We start from the raw sequence: 21,990 nt of genomic DNA on the forward strand, positions 1-21,990 counted from the left end.
CGAACCCGGGACCCCTAGCATGGTAGCGCGTTGTGATAACCACTCCGCCATTGGGATCGGCTCAGCAATTCGAAAATAACAAAATAGAATAACTAGGCATAGATGAGTATATTAACGGTGTAAAAAGTAAAGGAAAACAGTTTTGCCGATATTCACTCATCTAATGTATCGAGCAGGAGGGTATCTTCAAGCATTTCATTATCTTGATGATGGTAAGTTATTTCAATTCAATTTTTTTCTACGACCAAGATCAAAATGCATTAAAAAAAAAGAAGGACGTCGCCCAAGCACAACTTAAAAACTGGAGTCCCCACTCCACGTGAAACTGTGGCAGGTGCAACTAGCAAAGGTACTGACGCACAGTGGCGCAGGAACGGGCCCCGCAAATTTTTGAAGGGGGGCACTGTACCCCCTAAATCCGTAAATCCAATTGTAGCCCCCTTAGATAATTTGACATATGCAAGGTGCTACTGTTTAAATGACCTATGTTCATTTCGCTCAATAAGAGAAGTTTATATTGTTCATATCTTAACCTTTACTCGGCCAATGCGTCACATGTGACCCATAGAAAATATAGACGTAGTCGTCCGATGGGTCACTGGTGACCCATCGTGCTGATTAAAAAGTTCGTGTGCTTTTAGCACCTTCATAATTGTATGTGAGGTTGTAAACGCTGACAGATGTTCAGATAAAACTTTGAAATGTCATGTGGCAGAAAACCCGCCCACCCAGAAACCCCTTCCCCCGACTCCAAAGTTACGTATGGAAGCTGGCGCGAATTTTAAATTTGTACACTTATTTGACAAAAAAATGTTATAATTCGTATACTATTTGACCAATCTACTTCGGGTAACTTTTGTTTTTCAGCTAAAACATCAGGGCATGCAAACGTGCAGGAATCAAAACGCCAAAGCCAATAAGAAGGGTTGGGTGGGCCGCGGCCCTCTTTCCCCGCTATTTTGTTAAGGAAAGGTAAATGTTAGCCTTATTTTCAAAGAATGGTCCTTTCTCAACCGAATGAAAGTCATTTCATGTTCCTGGGTGCATTACATTATCGAATATGTGAAAAAAAAACTCCCCATTTTTATGATTTTTTTATTGAAAGTTGGGGGCCGCGGCCCACTTAACCCCTCTTATTGGCTGTGGCGTTTTGTTTTCTGCACGGTTGCATGCCCTGATGTTCTAGCTGCAAGACAAAAGTTACCCGAAGTAGATTGCTCAAATAGTCTCAGAGGTGTAACGTTTTTCTGAAATAAGTGTAAAATTTAAAAATCGCGCGCAAAGGCGGCGGCCAGAGAGAGGTTACTTTCGAAAACCCGCTCGGCGGTCTAAAGGTTAATAAGCATTATCTTCCTTACCACAGAAATTCAAGCCATTGTAAACTTATTCTACTACATTGTGCTTGATAATACTAGTTAGTTCATTGTCCAGTTCTCTTGAGAACCTCTTTCAGAAAATCACGCTCCAGACAAATGCTGTTTTTCGTAAGGGGGTACACTTTTCTAAAGAAGTTGTCGTGTCGATTCGAAGATAAGATAAGTTTGTGATTTTATCAGAGGGATGACTTATTTTACCTATGTATTAGGTATACTTAGAAAATCTTTAATTGTGACGCGCACATGCTTTTGCTTACATTAAAGTTCACTTTTTCACATAAACGTGGAATTAATTGACATGTCACCCACAAACACACACATGAATATACATTTAATACCACTACATACGAAAAGAAACCTTGGCCCGCTCTTCATATTGTCCACAAAAGATTGAAAAAACAAAACAAGTTTGGAGCGTATGGTTTTCTTTGCTTGCTCTGAGATCTGAAGGATTTCGGTTTTTTATAAGTACTGAATGATACTACTTTCAGTGCTTCAAAAGCGTCATTAGGTACAGCTACTTATATTATAAATAAATACTTTGTCAAATGTTTTACAAATTGGTCGGGAACAATTTCATCTCATTATTTTTTTAAAATAAAATTCCCTGTAGTTGTCTGAGAAAATACCGAAAACATGGCTTCTAAAAGGTATTGGATGTGTTACACATTTGCCATAAATTGTTTAAGATATTTTTATGAGACTTTAAAATTAAAATGAACTGAACTGAAGTGGAACTTTAGAAGAATGATATGTGCAATAATATGGTTTCTATATCCGCTGAGTGGGAGATCATTGTTCCTGGTTGAGATGGCTCAAGATAAGGGGGGATCCTCCTCACTCCCATTAATCTCAACCTGCATTAAAATGAATAGATGTATCTTTGTTCGCAATTTTCATATTTCAAACTCCTGATTTTCCGTTCCGTTAAATTCAAAATGAGCCCAGAAGAAGGTCCAGAGCTTTATATGTTTCGGAATTGTTATCTGCTCTTAAATATCTGTTTTTAAATTAACTATAAACTTTAAGAAAAACAAATAAACAAACATATTTTTGCAAATTTTGCATTAAAAAAACAGGAAATTCGTGTGTGCTGTTCTAAAATAGAATATTTCCGATGCCTTCACATTATGCGTAGGTATAAGTGAAGACGTGCGCGCGCGCAACCCCCAATATATATATATATATATATATATATATATATATATATATATATATATACATACATACATACACGTCAGGAGCTTATATTTCAGGCTAGCTAGGCTATCTGCGAAGCCTGAAGCCCAGGAAGTAAAATAGTGAAGAAAAATCTATTAGAAACTGTTAACTTGATTTCAAAAAGAAGATAATGGCGATTCTAAAGTTGGCAACCTGAATTCTTAGGAGTTGGCAATCTGGATTTTTAGCAGTTAACAACCTGAATTTTTTTATAAGTTTGCAACCTGACTACCGTTGGGATGGCAACGTGACTTCCTTGAAGACGTCAAGAATGAGCCTAGTCTTCTCCCTTCCTCCATAGCTAGCCCAGGGCTTAGACTCAGCATACGCCACTGATATACGTACATACATACATACAGTGCTTTTCACGGTCAAGTCGCACAAACACACACACACGTGGGGAAGCTGAATGTTGTACCCCCCGACGAAAAACGTTCCTGCGCCACTGCTGACGCAATAAAGGACATGGTTCCTTGATCCGAAGTTTTCATCTCGTGATTTTCGTGCTTCATTTCAACTGGATTTAGGGTTCACAAGAAAGTTATGTGCAGCTTTTTCTTTTATGCATTCCCCCTTTATTGATTCCAGCAGCTAAGAGAGACGTAGGACACCTAAGAATAGACGCTCCAGTTGCAATGTCTTGTTGGCTACGTTCGATACAATCACCCTTGCACTCGCTAATCCGTTAAAATACTCTAAAATTAGTAGTTATCTTGAAATGACGCCCGTATCATCTATTACAACAAATGTGAATAAAGTGTTGGTCATTCTGGCCTGTACATCTTCGATTCTGCAATTTGCAACAACAATACGAATTTCCAATATAGTACGATACATCATCAGCTCAGGTTGATAAGTAATATGTGCGGTGCATATTTTGCACTGGAACCTTAACACATGAGGAATGTTTTGGGCCAGACTCAGATGGCATTTGTTTTACTTATCTCTTGACAGTAGAGAATGAACTAGAAAATTGCTTGTGTCCGCCCAATGCTGAATCATCGACTCCATTTTTTTCATTTTTTAATGGTAACACTGTTTTAAGTGTCCGCCCCTACCGTCTTCTCTTTATGAAGACAAATTTATTGCTAGTTCTTCCTCCCGCCCCCAAAGCAAACAAGTCCTATCGCAAATGCTTGTTAGCACTTCGCTTACAACCATTCTTATCTACAACACTGTAAATGCTACATGTAAACACTGAAGGTAACACGCAAGTAATTCTCTGTATTCCTTTGACACGGAGTAATGCATTCTTACAACTGTCGGCAAATGTATGTAACAAGCATGAGCTGTAGATGGCGTGAGTAAGCAATTTTGCTTTTCCTGGAATGTGAGCAGTGGCGTGCGGTGACATTTATCCTTGGGGGTAGCAGCCACAGAAAAATTAAGGAACTCAAGAATATTTAAGGTCTTTCTACCTTCAAAACGATCTATAATAAAATGTGAAAAGTAGTCCTCTGTATTTGCAAACTGAAGCCATTTCTTGATAAAAAATGTCCTTTGTTTTCAGTGTTTGCAAATTTTTTTTCAAACTATCACGCTCAAGCATAATACGTTATTTGCTGTAAAAAAATAATAGTTCTTGCGTCTCTATTATTGTGCTCTAAAGCTTTTAATCATATTTTTTTACAATAAAAGAATACAGACACAAATACATACAGGGGTAAAACGAAAATTTTCACCTGGCGCCTCATTTTCCAAATTCAGTCTAATACATAATATATATCAATGTTTTGAAGTCGATTGTGGAAATTTCGAGCACAGTATGTGTTTTATAATGTTGTGTTTTTTCTGCATCACGTGTATCATTAAATCAGAATAATAATAAACAGTAAATATGCCATTATAAATAAATTATAATAATAAATAATATACATTCCATTATAAATTTTTGCACTGTTGGTAGCCGATTTTTAAAATCTGCAGCGATGTTGTAGAGTCGGCCGGACATATATTAGAATGTATTGCAAAGTTATTCATGCTGTTACGGGTAGAGCTTTCTTCCGGAAGGTCACTCCGGCGCAAGAATTATTTTTTTTAAAAAATCCAATCTTGTATTAATTAGTAAATTAAATATTTGAGATGATATTTCAAAATGTGTAGGTTTATATGTTGAGCATTCCCTGACATTCGCTACGAGACTCGGCGGCAAGCGGCCCGGCGTCAGCGTTCTCTTTCCCGGTGAACGGGATCCGCGACAGTCGCTAGAGTCGGCTATTAAAATTACAGTTTTCATATTGTGTACTAACCGTGACTACAGAATGTGTTGAAAATGCTGTCCCTCTGCTGCAACACATTCCTTGCATCTCCGAAGGAAATTGGCAGTTACACGTGCAAGTTCGTCTAATGTAATTCTCCCGATTTGTCGTACAATACTCTCTTTTAACTCACGGATGGTGTGCGGATTGTCTGTGTATACTTTATTTTTTTGATTTCCCCATAAATAAAAAATCGCAGGCTGACAATTTTAGTGGCTCTAAATGCTGTGGTTTTAGAAACAGCCGTTTCTTGTGAGAGGCGGCGATAGATTTCCGAGGAGACTGTTCTAACCTTTGTCCTATCTCATCGAGTTTTTCTCGGTAAGTACACGTGGTTTATCTTTCCACTTTTATTCAGAACTGACCCTGTTACTCTAAACTTTTTTACGGGTTTAATATAGAGGTCCTACGTGGAACGGGAACACCAGGAAATTTCGTTGCAAAACGTCGTCGTACTTCTCCACAATTCCTCTTTCCGAAGTAACACTCGACAAGATAAATCCTTTGTTGTAATGTAAACATTTGTGGTGCCATATTAAGTCACAATCTTCAACACACGGACACGACACAACACAACTTCCGAGGGAGGATTATACTGGCGTCAGTCTGCAACGTCAACAGAAAGGGAAAGAGAACGAAAAAAAAAAACAGACTGTAGCGTCCGACTGTCGTGGACCCCGTTCACCGGGAAAGACAAGCGCCGACTTCGGGCCGCATGTCAGGGAATGCTCTAGATTCATGGCATTAGACCAGTGGTTTCCAACTTCAAAAGGTCTGAGGGCCAAAATTATATCCAGCAGTTGATTGGCGGACCGCATTTTTTTTTTTGGGGGGGGGGATTAAAAATTACAAAAATTGTAAGTACTGAACTGAAAATGTAGTACTTTCGCATGACCTAACTTTCTAAAATGAGGCAATAAAAACAATGGAATCACAAATCAAAATTGTATAATTACAATTCATTTCACAAAAAAAACAATACTTATGGATGAATTGAAAGAATGAAAAACACACCATACAAATAAGAATCCTTCATAGTATGTGTTCAATGTGAAAATCGAGGCCGATATGCTTCTCTTACTGAAGTTGGAATGTCCACTTCAATATCTGTATTTTAAAGTCTCAGAAGGTGAAGCAGTGAAGAATCTGCCAGTCGGCTTCTGTAGCGGTTCTTGATGAACTTCATTGAAGAAAAAACACTTTCAAACGTTCACGGGCGAGTTCATTCCGCATCGCGAAGGGGTTGGAATGCATGGTGTGAAGAGAAAGTTACGTCACTTTAGATTCTTTTGATGATCATTATTGACTGCAAAATAAATTCTACCTGTGATATGGTCTTTCTTCACAGAGCTTCCGTTTCTTCAGTAAAAATATAACGTATTTTAATAAAAATACATAAAATTAATGTAGTTTGCAAAATAGCTTCGCGGGCCGCAAAAGAAGGCATCGCGGGCCGCCAGTTGGAAACCCCTGCATTAGACGAAAGCATTTTCCAGCATTTTTCTGAACATTTACGCCATGATCAAAATGCAACCACGGCATTTCTCAAGGATATAACCAGCTCTACAGAAGGTTGTTTCACGTTGATGGTAACGATTTCGATCACCAGGGAGCAGCACGTAGGCACAGCACAGAGCAGCCAGAGCCAGTAGGACGAAAGTACTGTGTGTTGACTTGCAAAGACGATGGTTGGTGTGTGAGTGAGTGTTTATATGGCACCAAAAATTCCAGTTTTTTCGGAGGGGTACATCTGTGCCCTTTCCGACGTTGGTTATAGTTATAGCCAGATAATTCAACAGTGCCACATGAAAGCATTCCATGTGTCAAAGAAGGGCATCAATGCAGTGTTGAATCGCCATAAAGCTTGCACTGTACCTGTTGCTAGAACCAATCAAAGTGGGCCTCGGACATATCGGAAGCCCAAGCGTTCCTCCGATGTTGTGCGGAAAGTGAGATCCTTGGTGCGATGTGAAAACCCTGCAACGCAAAGAGTGATTGCACAGGCAGTGCAATGTTTCCCTGCAACTGTAAATCGCATCTTAGCCCAAGATTTACAACTTATGCGGAAGCACAAGGCTCAAGTTCATAAGTTGCGTGCCTCACATGTCCAGGAGAGGAAGACCAACAGTCGGAAGCTCTACGAACGCCATCTGGCAGGGGACCGCTGGAAGTATGTGGTGTCCCTAGATGAAGCATGGGTGTATCTGTCGGGTTGTGGTAAAAAAAAAAGGGCCATCTACTATCGTCCACGTGATGCAAGAGGTCGGTCTGAGTGGGTACGTGAATGTGCTGAAAGTTTTCCACGCGGGTTCATGGTTGTTGGTGGTTACTGCCATAACGGCAAACTTCCACTGCGCAGAGTGGAAAAAAAGGCTAAAATAAATGCAGCCTATTACCAGACAAATATTTTGGAGCCACTTTACAGACATGGTATTCCTTCTCTCTATGGCAGCGACACATCTCGTGTTGTCATCCACCAGGATAAGGCTTCCAGTCATACGGCAAAGTCCACGTAGGCATACATGGATCGCATGGCACGTGAAACGGGCATTCATGCAATCCCCTTTACAGACATCCCTGTAAAATCCCACGATGCCTCTTTCATGGATTTTTGTGGGTTTCCGTTGCTGAAACGAGCCTTGGGAAGCAGACGGCCCCGCACAATTGAGGGTCTTTGGAAAGCTTGTCAAGAGCAATATGATAGTTTGGACCAATATGTTCTTCAACGCAGTCTCCTCCAATGGAAACTCCGCTGCAGGACCATTGCTGCAAGACAGGGGTATCACGTGGAGCACCACCGCTCGTGGCGTCACAGTTTTTCTTAAGGTGAGGTGGGTTCTAACTTTGTTACCATGGACGTGAAACGACCTTCTGTATTTTCCTAGCATAAGTGGGATCCTAACCACTGTGCCATGTGCATCCACCGGGTATCGAACCCGGGATCCCTTGATTCAACCAAGAGGAATAATGTTTCCTATTAAATGGTGTTGGGTACAAATCAATGGCGCTGCTTAAATACATGCTTTATATCGTTTACTGTACACGTATGGAAGAACTCATCATACATGGTGTAACTCGACGTGCCTTTCGTGCTGTATATATATTATACATTATAATCGCAAAAGCTAACCGAATTTTACGTGAAATGCTTGCGTGTAAAGTACTATCTGCTATAAGATTTTTGGAAGCATTTACGTAGCATTTATGCTAGCAAAAATGTTAGTGGAAATGCTTTCGTCTAAAGCGGGCTTTACACCGTGTATGCCCCCCCCCCCAAAAAAAAGGCTGTCTCATGAAAAAAAAAAAGTGGCTGCCGCCTGAATTTATACCATAGCCCGGTACGCTTGATACAAACTGTGTACGGGGTGCGTATTTACAAACCCTATAGTGCTGCAGAACCTCCAGCGATAATCGGCTTCTGATTGGCTGTCATTCCGGAAGTTAATGCAGTGTTCCTCCAAGGTAACGCTAGATGGCAGGGATCAAGTTGACAGTGTAGATTTCATAGATCTATCCCAACAAGATAAGAAACCCCTTTAAACTGAAGTTGATTTCTATCACATTTTTTTTAAATTAATGTTTTGAAAGACAGAAATCAGAACTCTTCTTGAAGTGAATGATTTTCCTATTTAAAGTCACATTAGTAGAAACATTGTAACTACTTACGACTATTGAGAAACTTATGTATTCCAACTAATTGCAAACAATACCACAATGAAGCCACTGGTATATATGATGAAGTAGTTTGCCCAGTAAACTTAATATGTATAATTTATTGTATTTTCAATGGGATTTTCAAAGATTCTTGATATTGTTCAACAATATTATGCTTCTAATTTCTCATTGCAACAGTTTGTTGTGCAGTACTGAAATTGCATTATTTAGCATATTTCAAGTTATAAAATTTTTCCTGTAATGCAGAAATCACTTCACATACATTGCAAGATACATTGCAAGCTCTTTCAGAGATATTCAACATTATTTTACAAAGTAAAACTTCGACAATTTGATTTCAAACATTATTACTAAATAAAAACGAGCGTAATTTTTCAATACTTTTCCTGTAAACCATAGACATACTACTCTGTAAACGAACAAGCAAGGAACGATGAACACGAAACATAAACACTTCCGGTGCGCACAGCCAATAAGAAAGCGTTATATACCTCTGGTTCTGCAACACTTTAGGGTTTGTAAATACGCGTACGGGGTACATCAGTGCTTACAAGTAGAAAAATCCAACATGTCATGTTTTTGACACAGATTGCCAATTGGGGATCTTTCTCCTTCGTTTTGGCTGATTAGTTAGTTTCCTGAGAACAAAATTTTGTGGAACGGAATCCGAACCGGTAATTCGAAACTTCAGCAGAAGCTTCCCTCTCTCCCTTGCTTTCGCATTCGTCGCACAGCGCGGCGGCCTGTGCGGCGCCCGTGGAATATTGAAGGTGAAAATCGGAAATCAGGAGGCCAGGCAGAGAAGAGAAAGTCGGAGGGATGTGGTTCTTTCTCATGTAGGTTGTTCTTCTCCCCCGAGGTCACTGCTCGACGCTGCCTCGGGCCACGCCATGTTGCCACGAGATCTTTCAAGATTGTATTGCTGGGTGCATTGATGTGCGTCGGCGCGCAGTGTAGACCGTGTAATGTATGTAAACAATGTGGCATCCAGTGTTTCGACGTGAAAACGCGTGAGATTATCTTGAATTCTTTGCATTTTCGAACATTTTCTTCATACGTTTAGACAGGGACGACGTTAGGGCAGGTGGGGCACTGCCCCCTCCGAAACTTTCACATGTCAATCAACGCGCTCTACCACCGAGGCGACTGTGGTGTTGTATACAATACACACTCGGTGAGTGGTCGACTCACGAAGTCTCCATCAAAGTTTTCGGGTTAGAGTCCTGAAATAGGTGTTTCTGATTGTCTCTTCGCCAGTTTCACCTATCAGCATTTGTCCTACCATCGCGCCAGCTTTAAGAACTCAGTTTTATCAGTGGCGTGCGGTGCCATTTTCCGTTGGGGAAGCAGATCCCGAAAAATTAAGAAAACAAAGAATTCATTGCTTCTACTAGGGATGGCCAGATCCGGATCCTAGCGGATCCGAAATCCGGATCCTAAGGATCCGGATCCTAAAATTTTTCGGATCCGGAATTTTCAGATCCGGATCCGGTACTTTCGGATCCGGATCCAGAACTTTCGGATCCGGATCCGTTTTGCCATCCCACATGCGCTTCTTTGGAAAGTAACAATGTGCTTATAACATATTCTTACCTGCTAATATACATATAACAGTTGGGCTGAAAAGTTCGTAGGCTAACATAGTAAAAAATATTTTTTTGACAAAATTCGATTTTATTATTCAATATAGTTGCCTTCGAGGGCGATACAACGATTATAGCGGTCATACAATTTTTCGATGCCTTTTTTATAGTACGATTTCTCTTTAGCCTCAAAATAGGCCTCAGTTTCGGCGATTACCTCTTCATCAGTGCTAAATTTCTTTCCAGCGAGCATTCTTTTAAGGTCTGCAAACAGGAAAAAGTCACTGGGGGCCAGATCTGGAGAATATGGTGGATGGGGAAGCAATTCGTAGTCTAATTCATATAATTTTGCCATCGTTTTCATTGATTTGTGACACGGTGCATTGTCGTGATGAAACAGCACTTTTTTCTTCTTCAAATGGGGCCGTTTTTTCGTGATTTCATCCTTTAAACGCTCCAACAACGCTATGTAATAATCGCTGTTGATGGTCTGGCCCTTTTTGAGGTAATCGATGAATATAATACCATGCGCATCCCAGAATACTGATGCCATAACCTTGCCAGCCGACTGTTGCGTCTTTCCACGCTTTGGATTCGGTTCATCACGTGCAGTCCACTCGGCTGACTGTCGATTGGACTCTGGAGTGTAGTTATGGAGCCATGTTTCATCCATTGTAATATATCGACGGAAAAATTCGTGTTTATTACGGTTGAATATCGCTAAACATTGCTCCGAATCATCAAAACGTTGTTGCTTTTGATCGATTGTGAGCACGCGCGGCACCCATTTTGCACACAGCTTTCGCATGTTCAAATATTCATGCACAATATGTCAACACGTTCCTTTGATATTTTTAAAGTCTCAGCTATCTCGATCAACTTCACTTTACGATCATTTAAAATTATTTTGTGGACTTTTTTGATGTTTTCCTCGGTAACAGTCTCTTTGGGGCGTCCACTGCGTGCATCGTCTTCGATGCTCATTTCGCCTCGTTTAAATTTAGCAAACCACTTCTCAACGGTTGATTTTCCTGGTGCAGAGTCCGAATAATGTTTATCAAGCCAAGCCTTGGCTTCAACAGTATTTTTTTTTCGCCAAAAAGCAATGCTTTATTAACACACGAAATTCTTTTTTATCCATTTTTTCACAATAACAAAAGCTGCTTCACTCACAATGCTATATCTCACGAACTAATTATCCGGCAGCTGTGAAATTTATACACGTATATTTTGAAGGTTAGTACTAAGTAAAAATCACATGGATTTAATTCTAGTAACGCCATCTATGAGTCAGCCTACGAACTTTTCAGCCCACCCGATATATATAATATACATACACACACACATATATATATAGTGTGTACGCGATTTGTAATTAATTAATACACTTACAAGGGAGGTCTATGTCTCCCCCTCCGATTTCCATGAAACTTGCAGGGCCCAAATGAAGAAATACGTGTTTTTTTTGTTTCGGCAAAAAAATTGTTCTAGGGGGCATCCACCTCTCAAATGTCAAGATGAGGACAAATTGAAGTGGGGATCTGACCCCTGTGTTCCCCTCCGATTTCCATGAAACGTGGCAGGTGTATAGTAGGGATGGTCAGATCCAGATCCAGAACTTTATTTTAATTTGTAGAACTGTAACTGTAGAACAATTGTATAATTTTTATATAACATTTCTATCTTGTTATATGTGTTAAAGGTTTCATCCTGGAATGGAATTTCTCACATTTATGTGTGTTTTCATCCCCCCCCCACTCAAATGTCAAGATGAGGAGAAATTGAAGTGGGCTCTGACCCCGAAACCACGTAAATATGGCATAGGAAGAAACAAGGGGCATACGGACTCTCTATACACCTGTCAAATTTCATGAGAATCGGAGGGGGACACAGGGGTCAGATCATCCTCACGTCAATTTGTCCTCATCGTGACATTTGAGGCGGGTTTTGCCCCCTAAAACAGTTTTTTAGCCGAAACAAAAAAAACACGTATTTCTTCCTTTGGGCCCCTCTATACACCTGCCAAGTTTCATGAAAATCGGAGGGGGACACAGGGGTCAGATCCTTACTTCAATTTGTCCTCATCCTGACATTTGAGGGGATTTTGCCCCCTAAAACAGTTTTTAGCTGAAACAAAAAAAACACGAAATTCTTCCTTTGGACCCCTCTATACACCTGCCAAGTTTCATGGAAATCGGAGGGGGACACATAAGTCAAATGCCCACTTAAATTTGTCCTCATATTGACATTTGAGGGGGGGTGCCCCTTAAACAGTTTTTTAGCCGAAACCAAAAAAAAACACGAATTTCTTCATTTGGGCCCGTTTATACACACACCTGCCAAGTATCATGGAAATCGGAGGGGGACACAGGGGTCAGATCCTCACTTCAATTTGTCCTCATCTTGACATTTAAGGGGGTTTTGCCCCCTAAAACAGTTTTTTAGCTGAAACAAAAAGCACGTATTTCTTCATTTGGGCCCGTTTATACACACACCTGCCAAGTATCATGGAAATTGGAGGGGGACACAGGGGTCAGATCCTCACTTCAATTTGTCCTCATCTTGACATTTGAGGGGATTTTGCCCCATAAAACTGTTTTTTAGCTGAAACAAAAAAAACCACGTATTTCTTCCATTGGGCCCCACTATACACCTGCCAAGTTTCATGGAAATCGGAGGGGGACACAGGGGTCAGATCCTCACTTCAGTTTGTCTTCATCTTGACATTTGAGGGGGTTTTGCCCCCTAAAACAGTTTTTTAGCTGAAACAAAAAAAACACGTAATTCTGCCTTTGGGCCCCACTATACACCTGCCAAGTTTCATGGAAATCGGAGGGGGATACTTAGATAACCTCCCTTGTAACTATTTAACACTGCATATATTATAATGTTTTATTTTAATTTGTAGAACTGTAACTGTAGAACAATTGTATAATTTTTGTATAACATTTCTATCTTGTTATATGTGTTAAAGGTTTCATCCTGGAATGGAATGTCTCACATTTATGTGTGTTTTCATTTCCAATACATTCGAATGAATACATATTCGTTTCAATGGCATTTACAAAATCACCTCTGACATGTGTGCACGAGTGTGTTAGCCGATGCGTAGCAAAGTATTTTAGGAACAACACTTGAAAAAATTCTTGTAGGACTAACGAAAAATTTCTTTGTAATAGAAGATCATAATACCTTTTAAGGTGTGGTAATATTATAATGGGATTGAGATACGAAACTCTCGGATCCGGATCCGGATCCAGGTCCGAAACTTTCAGACCCGGATCCGGAATTTTCGGATCCGGATCCAGATCCGGAACTTTCGGATCCGGATCCAGATCCGTAACTTTTGGATCCGGATCCGAACGGATCCGGATTTTTCGGATCCGGATCCGTTTGGCCATCCCTAGCTTCTACATGGTACGTTATAACAGGCGCGGTTGGCTGTATAGCGCAAATGTGCAGTGAACCCCCAGTAATATACAAAATAAACAATAACTGAGATGTTCATAAGCGTAGAGTGGCAAATTCTCTTGTTGAGAAGCAGAAACCGCGGGCCAGAGACACTCAGCTCCCCTCTAGTTCCGTTTCGTTCAAAGCCTCCGCTGAACCTCCGCAAGGCAACCCGTACCATGCTAAAAGCATAGGACGGCTAGCAGAAGCTCGACGCGTACATATGGCGAAAATACATGCAGTCTGAGACTTTAGGAAGGTCGTCTCGTCAAAACGGACATGCGCAGTTCGTAGGATCACCAGCGAGCTGGAGTGAACCACGCTCTTCTCTCTTCCAGTGTTGCTCTGTGTATTTCAATTTGAATTTATTTGGCATTCTCTTTGTATTATTTATATTTTACAATACTTATTAGATTAATGAAGAGGGTGTAATATAAATGTAGAGGTGACCCCAAACGAAAGCTAGATGTAAAGATGATGTGACAAATAAGATAAATATGATAGAAAACAACTTGCCTACACATTCAGAGTTTTCTTCCTTAAGATGGAAACACTTCAGGTGGAAGGAGCCGAAAAGTAAAAAATAGCGCGAGGGCGAGGGGTTGCTTATCGGACAAGACTTAAACAACCTTTTGGTCTTCTTACGTCAGACTAAATGCTTTCGTTGACATGTTAGGCTTTTTAGGTTTAGTTGTCTTAGAATATATACACTGCAATTTTCGGTTTCTTTACCGTGCTTGACCAAAAATGTAGTATTTACTATTTATTTAAGCCTAACCTAACAATGAAGGCATTTCGCACTTACGTCAGAAGACGACCAAAAAGTTGTTTGGGTTTCGTGCGATCAGTTATACTCTAGAACGAGAGTACAGCTGTAAGGAGAGGGTGTTCGAGGGGACGCGCGCGATTGACTTTGTTACGTGTTATTGCCTCCATACTTGTTAGTTTGTTTTGAAGTGCGTGGCTGGTGATTGAAATATATTTGGCGTGGTGATACGTTGAGTGGAGGGAGGTGGATTGTGTATTGGAAGGAGTGTAGTTGTTGCTGTGTGCGAAGTTAACATATTGCATAGAATAGAATCGAATCGCTTTGATTTAGCGATATACTTTCGAATAGTTATATATGAATTATCTTGTAATAAAGGGGTCTTGGGTTCGATTATTGATACATACTCATTTTAGCAGGCAGAGATTTGTATTTTTAACTGTAGGTTCAGGATCCAGTTCCAATAATAACTGTCTATTTGACAGTGGTGGGACCAGAAAAGAGTTGGCAAGAGTGGAAAAGGCAAAATTGAGGCGAGAATATTTTCTGAATTGAGATACCCCTAAATACAATACCATACGAAAATCTTAAATTAAAATGATCGCCCCCTACACACACACTCCTTGGTGCTGTCACTGTTACCTGAACATAAAGCAAATTAACTTTGTCAGTAATCTACCGGCCAAAATTTGATAATTTTTCCAGTACTATCTCTACGAACCAAAGCGTGTAGTGTCTCAAAAGGTTTAGATAAGTCCACTTTACATAATTGTGGTGAACCCCCAGGAAAATTATGCACGAGCCGCGCCTGCGTTATAATGAAAAAAATATCACTGTACCTCATACTGTTTCCATAATGTCTAAGGGAAAGATGAATGCCCTGGCGCAGTTGTTCATTTATTCGAATTTCAGTTGGTCTGTTGTAAAACGTATTTAATGCAACAGGCGATCGCGGATGATTGAAACAATTTTCAAGATTTTCACACATTGCAATATTCACAAATCCACTTTGGCACCATGTAGTTCTTTCCGTAATAAATAGTAAACAATGCCAACACTAAAGTTTTTGAAGCAAATAAATAGAAATTCACCCGCCTAAAAAGTCATAACTTTTCACCTCACAAAGCGCTTGAAAAAAGTGTGACCGTGGCCAGTGAGTTTTACCAACTCTTATTTGGCGGATGTCTGACTTAATAGACCGAACGCTCGGAAACGTTTATCTTCACATAGAATATATCATCCGTATGTCAGCAATCATATTTTTGTGTTTTGAAACGTTATAGTTTATTTATGCATATAAATTTTAACTAGCTTGGTGGATATGCTACAGCGCTTACAGTATACAGTACACTTAGACACTTAATCGTGCAGTTCGCAACACTGAGGACATCAGCAGGCTGACAGATAGCAAGCAGTCTCTGCTTTCTTCCAGCACTTACGGGTTGGAAAACAAGCTTTGTCTCCACACAACGTCCCCTCCCATTGGATCCCTGAAGGTCGCCGGGGTATTTTTCGGGTTTCTGGTGGCATTGCCAGGGTGGTGATACTACGCAGATGTTTTGTCAACACGCCACGAGAGAGTGATGATGGCCCCATATCGGAAAAGGACGAACCTTGGAGGCTTGCAGGTTGATATTCTGTTGAGGCAACCTGGAAGAAATAATGAGAAACCAAAAGTGAAAGTATTAATTTGTAACAGTTATGCTGTGTGCCACCACTGCTGGCCTTGCTGTACCGGAGTGCACGCGCATGAATTTTATGTACATACACCCAACGGCAAAGACAATAGTACGAAAATCGTTCATCCCTCTTTTCTTGTATGTTCTACATCCTGTGGAGAATTGTTGATGGGAAGCATATGTTGTCCTCTGCTCATTAACACTTGAACATTTCAATTCATGATCACCACAAAGTGGAAACGGAATGGAATTGATGATAGACCTACTATTACTTTTACTGCCGAGTGTATATGTACTGCCACTCTACTATAATAAGACCATATAAATGTGGCTTTATTTATGCTTTTTTATTTTACGTTGCTTTCCTGCCTCAAAACTAATTACGGCGATGGGAATGGGTGATGACACTCGGCCACTGAAGCACTACAAGAGCAGTTTTTTTTTTCTTTTCAATGTTTCCGGGAAACGAATTTGTCCTGTTATTCTCCAGTTGACGCAATCGCGTAATGCGTGATTATCACAGGATGCGGGGGGTGAGTTGTTGGGAGGCGAAAAATGGCGATGTACGGTAAGGTTAAATACCACCCACACCGATTGGGAGATATTGACGAAACAGGATGTAATAATAATGGCAGTTGATATTTAAAACGTGCATGCATGATGACGTGAATTCAATGAACTACAAATATTAAAGGGAGCGGTATGTGGGTTATTATCCCTCTTCTCTTGGAACTGTATTTTGCTGAAATAATTTGCGATATTTTCGTAATTTCAGTACTTGAACTTCCTCGTAGAAATAATTCTTGTTTTCTTTTTCTGTTATTTGACGTCGCTTTCTTACCTGTTGGGTTAATCGCGACGAGGAGGATGACATGGATGATGGGACAAACACAATGATGCACCCATTCCTTAACCAAGGTTCGAACCTGGGACCTCCGGCCCAACCTGTCACGGAGGCAGACTACAAAATTTCTGGATGCATGTATGATCACGGAGATTTTAGAAGACTGAAATTGAGGGGACAAGATACTAATAACAATGTTATTCCTTTTACTGGAACGTTACAGCAATAGTTTCAGAAATCACGCTGGGAACTTTTTTCCCCTTGCCAAAACGGAAGTTTTCAGTCTTCCCACGACCAAGGAGGAAGTAGTCAACCCATCAGAACTCGACCGTGCCAGCTGCAGATTGACGTTTGCAAGGAAGTTGCGGGTGGGAAGACAAGCTTGACCTCCATTTCCTGCGAGGAAGGGGAGTGGGTCAGCCAAGGCGCCTGTTAAACCTAATCCAGCCCTCTGTAAGACAGGCCGCTTATTGAAGTCCATATACATTCGTATTTTTTTTCTGTAGGCTAATATTCCCACTACATTTTTTATTTTTTTTAAATCGTGAATTTTCTTATTCAAATAGGAAAAGTCCCCAGTCAAAGCTGACCCGGTTTGGATTGAATTTTTGTTTAAAGTCCACTTTATGCAAAGATAAGCTAATGAGGACTGGTTCTTCAGTTTGAAGTGGGATCCGAACCACTATGTGCCTTCACCGAGTATTGAACCCGGGACTCCTTGATAGCTGAGCTGACCCTAGTGAGTAAGTGAGGGGACTGGAGGGATAGCGACACTCGCTCACTCTCCCCCCTCTCTCTCTCTCTCTCTCTCTCGCTGTTATAGATCGACCACAAGGAAAAAAAATCTTGGGACGAAAGTCACCCGCAGCTTTCCCTCCACCTCGGGCCATAAGGAAGCATGGTCCACTCTAAGGTGCACAGGACTCGCGGGTCTGCGCAGGTTGTTTTGCTCGTGGTTCCACTATACATAATGTAGACTGGTAAGAAAATGAAATTGAAACAGGGTTGGATTTTGGAGGAATGCTACAGTCCGTGGCCTCCACTGTAGAAAATTTCTTTGAAAAGGACAGAAAATGGGAGACATTTGAAATGTGGGAAAAACATATGTTTGATTTGACTTATAAGTTAGAACTGAAATTGTACATAAGGAGCCTTATGATGATGTTAGCCTCAGTGCCTGAATTGAACCATATACAGGGAGGTTATTTCAGTCGTTTACCGCAAGAGCGTCGGCCGCTTAGTGGCTTAGTCATGCAGCAGGTCCCGGCAAATTGCGTAACAGAAACAGCTTGTTTTGTAATGTTTACACTTTTCACAATTACAGTTACAATTACAATTGAAATAAGCACGTACCTTGTCGCAAGGATGCTGGAAAAGGTGTCCTCCCTGACATCTAATCTTAGATTAGACATCGCAACTTTATCCTCCGTTAACAAAAATGGAAGACAGCATCCCGGCGCACAAAGCAAACTGAAAGCGTAAAATGATATTTAAAAATAATAATAATAATGATGATCACTAACCTCCTGTGTTATAAGAGATGTTGAAAATGACCTCCTTCAACAGCAATACAACACGTTTCTTAGGTTCATGAGATCCTCTCTCTCGTAATTGCCTGACCACTTTTCTGCAAGAGTTCGTTTTCACGTAATTATCGTACATAAAAACTCTTTGTTCAAGACTATATTTGTTTAGCGGCATAACTAATGAATGAATAACAATTAACACACAATAAGGCACTAGCACTGAATAGCACACGAACTCAATAACAGTATTAACAACACGTGTACTGATAAACTCAAACAGAAGTGAACATGAGCGTACACTCACTACGTCTGGTAGCCGACAGTGTTGCTAACCATTTTTCGGCAATGTCCCCACAACTGACCAAATGTCCCTACGCCAAGTAAAGCGACTAAAAAAACACCACCTCATGAGCATGCAAAACAGAAAATAAAATATACACATTTACTTACCAAATCTTAATGATCGGTGCTTCCACAATTAATGACGGACCGAATTTACAATACAGGACCCCTCCCCGATTTTTGTAATATTTCGCATACTCACCAATTGAGGCCTCATAATCACGAATTTGAAGTTAAAATTTGGGGGTCACGTGTAGAAATTGCAAAAATATGTGAAATTGAGTGGTCCACGATCGGCACGATTGCTCATTATTTACCGGAAGATTTTGTGTTTCCAATACTTAAAAGACGAAATATACATTCCTGATATTACTATGACCCCAAATTTTAACCATGTTTGCCTATCCTAACTTAACCTTACCGAGAATGGTCAGTGGGGCTATCCTTGTGCTAATTGTGATTACGAACCGATAAAAAAATTCTTATATTTTCATAGCACTTTAACGGCAAACGTTCATCACTGAATATGCCGTTTTCGTATCCTGCAATTTTATGGTCGATACACTGTTGCCAAACTTACCTGTAATCAAATCAGTCCACATTCCACATGTTGTTCTACATCGAGATTGACACTGTTACATGTAAGCACCTTCTTTGGTCAATATACCGAAATCCATAAGTATATTAATTAGCCCACAGCCATCCTCCTGCACACTCCACCTAACAATCTGTACAACATGAACAATTTTTTTACTGTTCTCTTCCGCCATTCTTACATGATTCATGCTCACCAAGTATGAAATCAACAGTGTGGCAATGCTGTAGACAGCGTAACTAATTGCGAACATCAATTGTTCATATCAACAAATATGGCTACCATACTTGTATATGGAGAATCATTGCGAAAATTGAAAAGCTTATTTTACAACTTCTACATGTTAATGAACTACAGGGTAAGTCAAAATGATGGACCCGATTACAGAAATTTATTCTGTGAAATCTAATAAACATGTGTTATTGTGAGACATGCGTTTCGAAAGGTTAACTTTCAAAGTTTATTTTTATGCAGTGTTTCCACTTTCTACCGCTAGGAGTCAGCAGCGAGCAGGAAAATGGTTATGACTGGAGAACAGAGATCTTTCTGTGTGCTTGATTATCATGTGAACAAGTCTGTGATTAGTGTGCAACGGCATTTCCGTACCAAATATCGGAGAGAACCACCTACGGGGAAGGCCATTCGTAAGTGGTATGAACATTTCAGAGATTCGGGCTGCATCTGTAAACGAAAATCATCTGGCTGTCCATCGACTGGGGAAGACACAGTAGAACGAGTGCGCACATGTTTAATGCGGAGTCCACAGAAGTCCACCTACCGGGCAGAGAGAGAACTTCAACTTCCACAGAAAACTGTCAGGCGGGTTCTGCGGAGACGTTTACAAATGAAACCCTACTGCTTGCAATGAGTTCAAGCCTTAAAAGACACTGATTATTCTTTGCGCGCGTCATTCTGTGCTGTTTCCTCGCATTAATGGAAACAAATTGGTTCTCTGAGAGGTTAATTTACAGTGATGAAGCAACTTTTCACATTTAAGGGAAAGTGAATAGACACAACGTAAGGATTTGGGGAACTGCTAACCCCCATGAATTTGTGGAACACGAACGCGATTCTCCGAAAGTGAATGCATTTTGTGCCATTTCCCATGAAAAGATTTATGGGCCCTTTTTCGTCCATGAACGTACTGTGATAGGACTTGTTTTCCTTGATATGCTGCAACTATGGCTCCTTCCACAGCTTTCAGAGGATTGCGCAGAATTTATTCTCCAATTGAATGGTGCCCCTGCGCATTAACATGGCAGCATTCGGGACCATCTCAATGGGGCATTGGAACAACGTTGGATAGGTCGTGCATCTCCGGAGGATCGACCTCTCCTTCATTGGCCACCTCGTTCCCCCGACTTGACCCCATGTGATTTCTTTGTGTAGGTTTTTGTCAAGGATCATGTTTACGTACCACCACTTCCAACAACATTGGATGACCTACGTGCCCGCATCACAGCAGCCATTGCTGATATTAACTGCAACATGCTACACAAGGTTTGGCAGGAGATAGACTATCGGCTTGATGTGTGCCATGTTACGTGAGGTGCTCACATAGAACATTTGTGATTTGTTTGAAAAAAACTTTGACACTTTACCTTTCTTAGCACATGTCTCACAATAACAGTTGTTTATTATATTTCACAGAATAAATGTCTGAAATCGGGTCCATCATTTTGACTTACCCTGTATTTTTTCACCTCACCCCAACATGTTAACTTGAGATAAATCATCACGACTAATTATTTCGTGAGTATAAGACGTAGCACAGAAATTACAGAAGGGTCCGGGATTGTAAATTCTTGCCTTAATGAATAACGTTGAGTCGTTTACTGTTGATTATGTTATTTGAAGTCATACATGCTGCTGCTGTGAAGAGATAGATGTTGGTTGGTGATGCAGTATTTGCTGCAGTCTTTAACAATTCTGGTTCCATTTTATTTCTCTTTTTTGTTTTTGTATCAGTTAACATTGAAAATATTATTTCAGTTTCCATGTTAGAATGTGGCAATGTTAGCACTATTTTCACGAGAGTGGAAATGTTTTCAAAAAAGAACTTGCCTTGAAATTTCTTGGTAACCAATAACATGTTCCAAAATTCTGATGTAGATTTGTTAGTTAGTTATTTTTCTCCTCCTCGCTAAACTTTCCAGATAAACTAATCCATTCATTCCAAACCGAGCACGAAGAAAGTGCAACTGACTGGCGAGTAAGCTTTGCACCTTTGCACAATAAAATGTTATTTTCCAAGATTGGAAAAAGTCCCTATGTATTCCCTCATTTGGCAAAACCTGTCCCTAAGTGGGTGAAATATAGTGAAGAGTCCCTATGCATAGGGACATGTCCCTACGGTTGGCATCACTGCCGACAGGTGTCGCATTCGTGCAGTATGAAGCGCCCTCTCGTGGCTGACAACTCCCCCGATAATCTGCCGGCGCTCTCGCGACAACTGAGGATAAAGTAGCGATGTCTAATCTAAGATTAGATGTCAGAAATATTTGTATTTGGGAGGACACCTTTTCCAGCATCCTTGCGACAAGGTACGTGCTTATTTCAATTGTAGTTGTAACTGTAATTGTGAAAAGTGGAAACATTACAAAACAAGCTGTTTCTGTTACGGACTTCCTGTAACGCCATTTGCCAGGACCTGTTGCATGAAGGGGCCGCCGAAC

At 40.6% G+C, this 21,990-nt stretch overlaps 1 protein-coding gene across 1 annotated transcript in view; it reads left to right on the top strand.

Moving 5' to 3' along the window:
* Positions 1 to 21,990, top strand: part of Lac (septate junction protein lachesin) — a 48,690-nt gene that overhangs the window by 14,649 nt on the left and 12,051 nt on the right. The window lies entirely within an intron of this gene.

The sequence above is a fragment of the Lepisma saccharinum genome, chromosome 4 (assembly GCF_977018435.1).
Source record: "Lepisma saccharinum chromosome 4, izLepSacc3.1, whole genome shotgun sequence".
Taxonomy (NCBI): Eukaryota; Metazoa; Arthropoda; class Insecta; order Zygentoma; family Lepismatidae; genus Lepisma; species Lepisma saccharinum.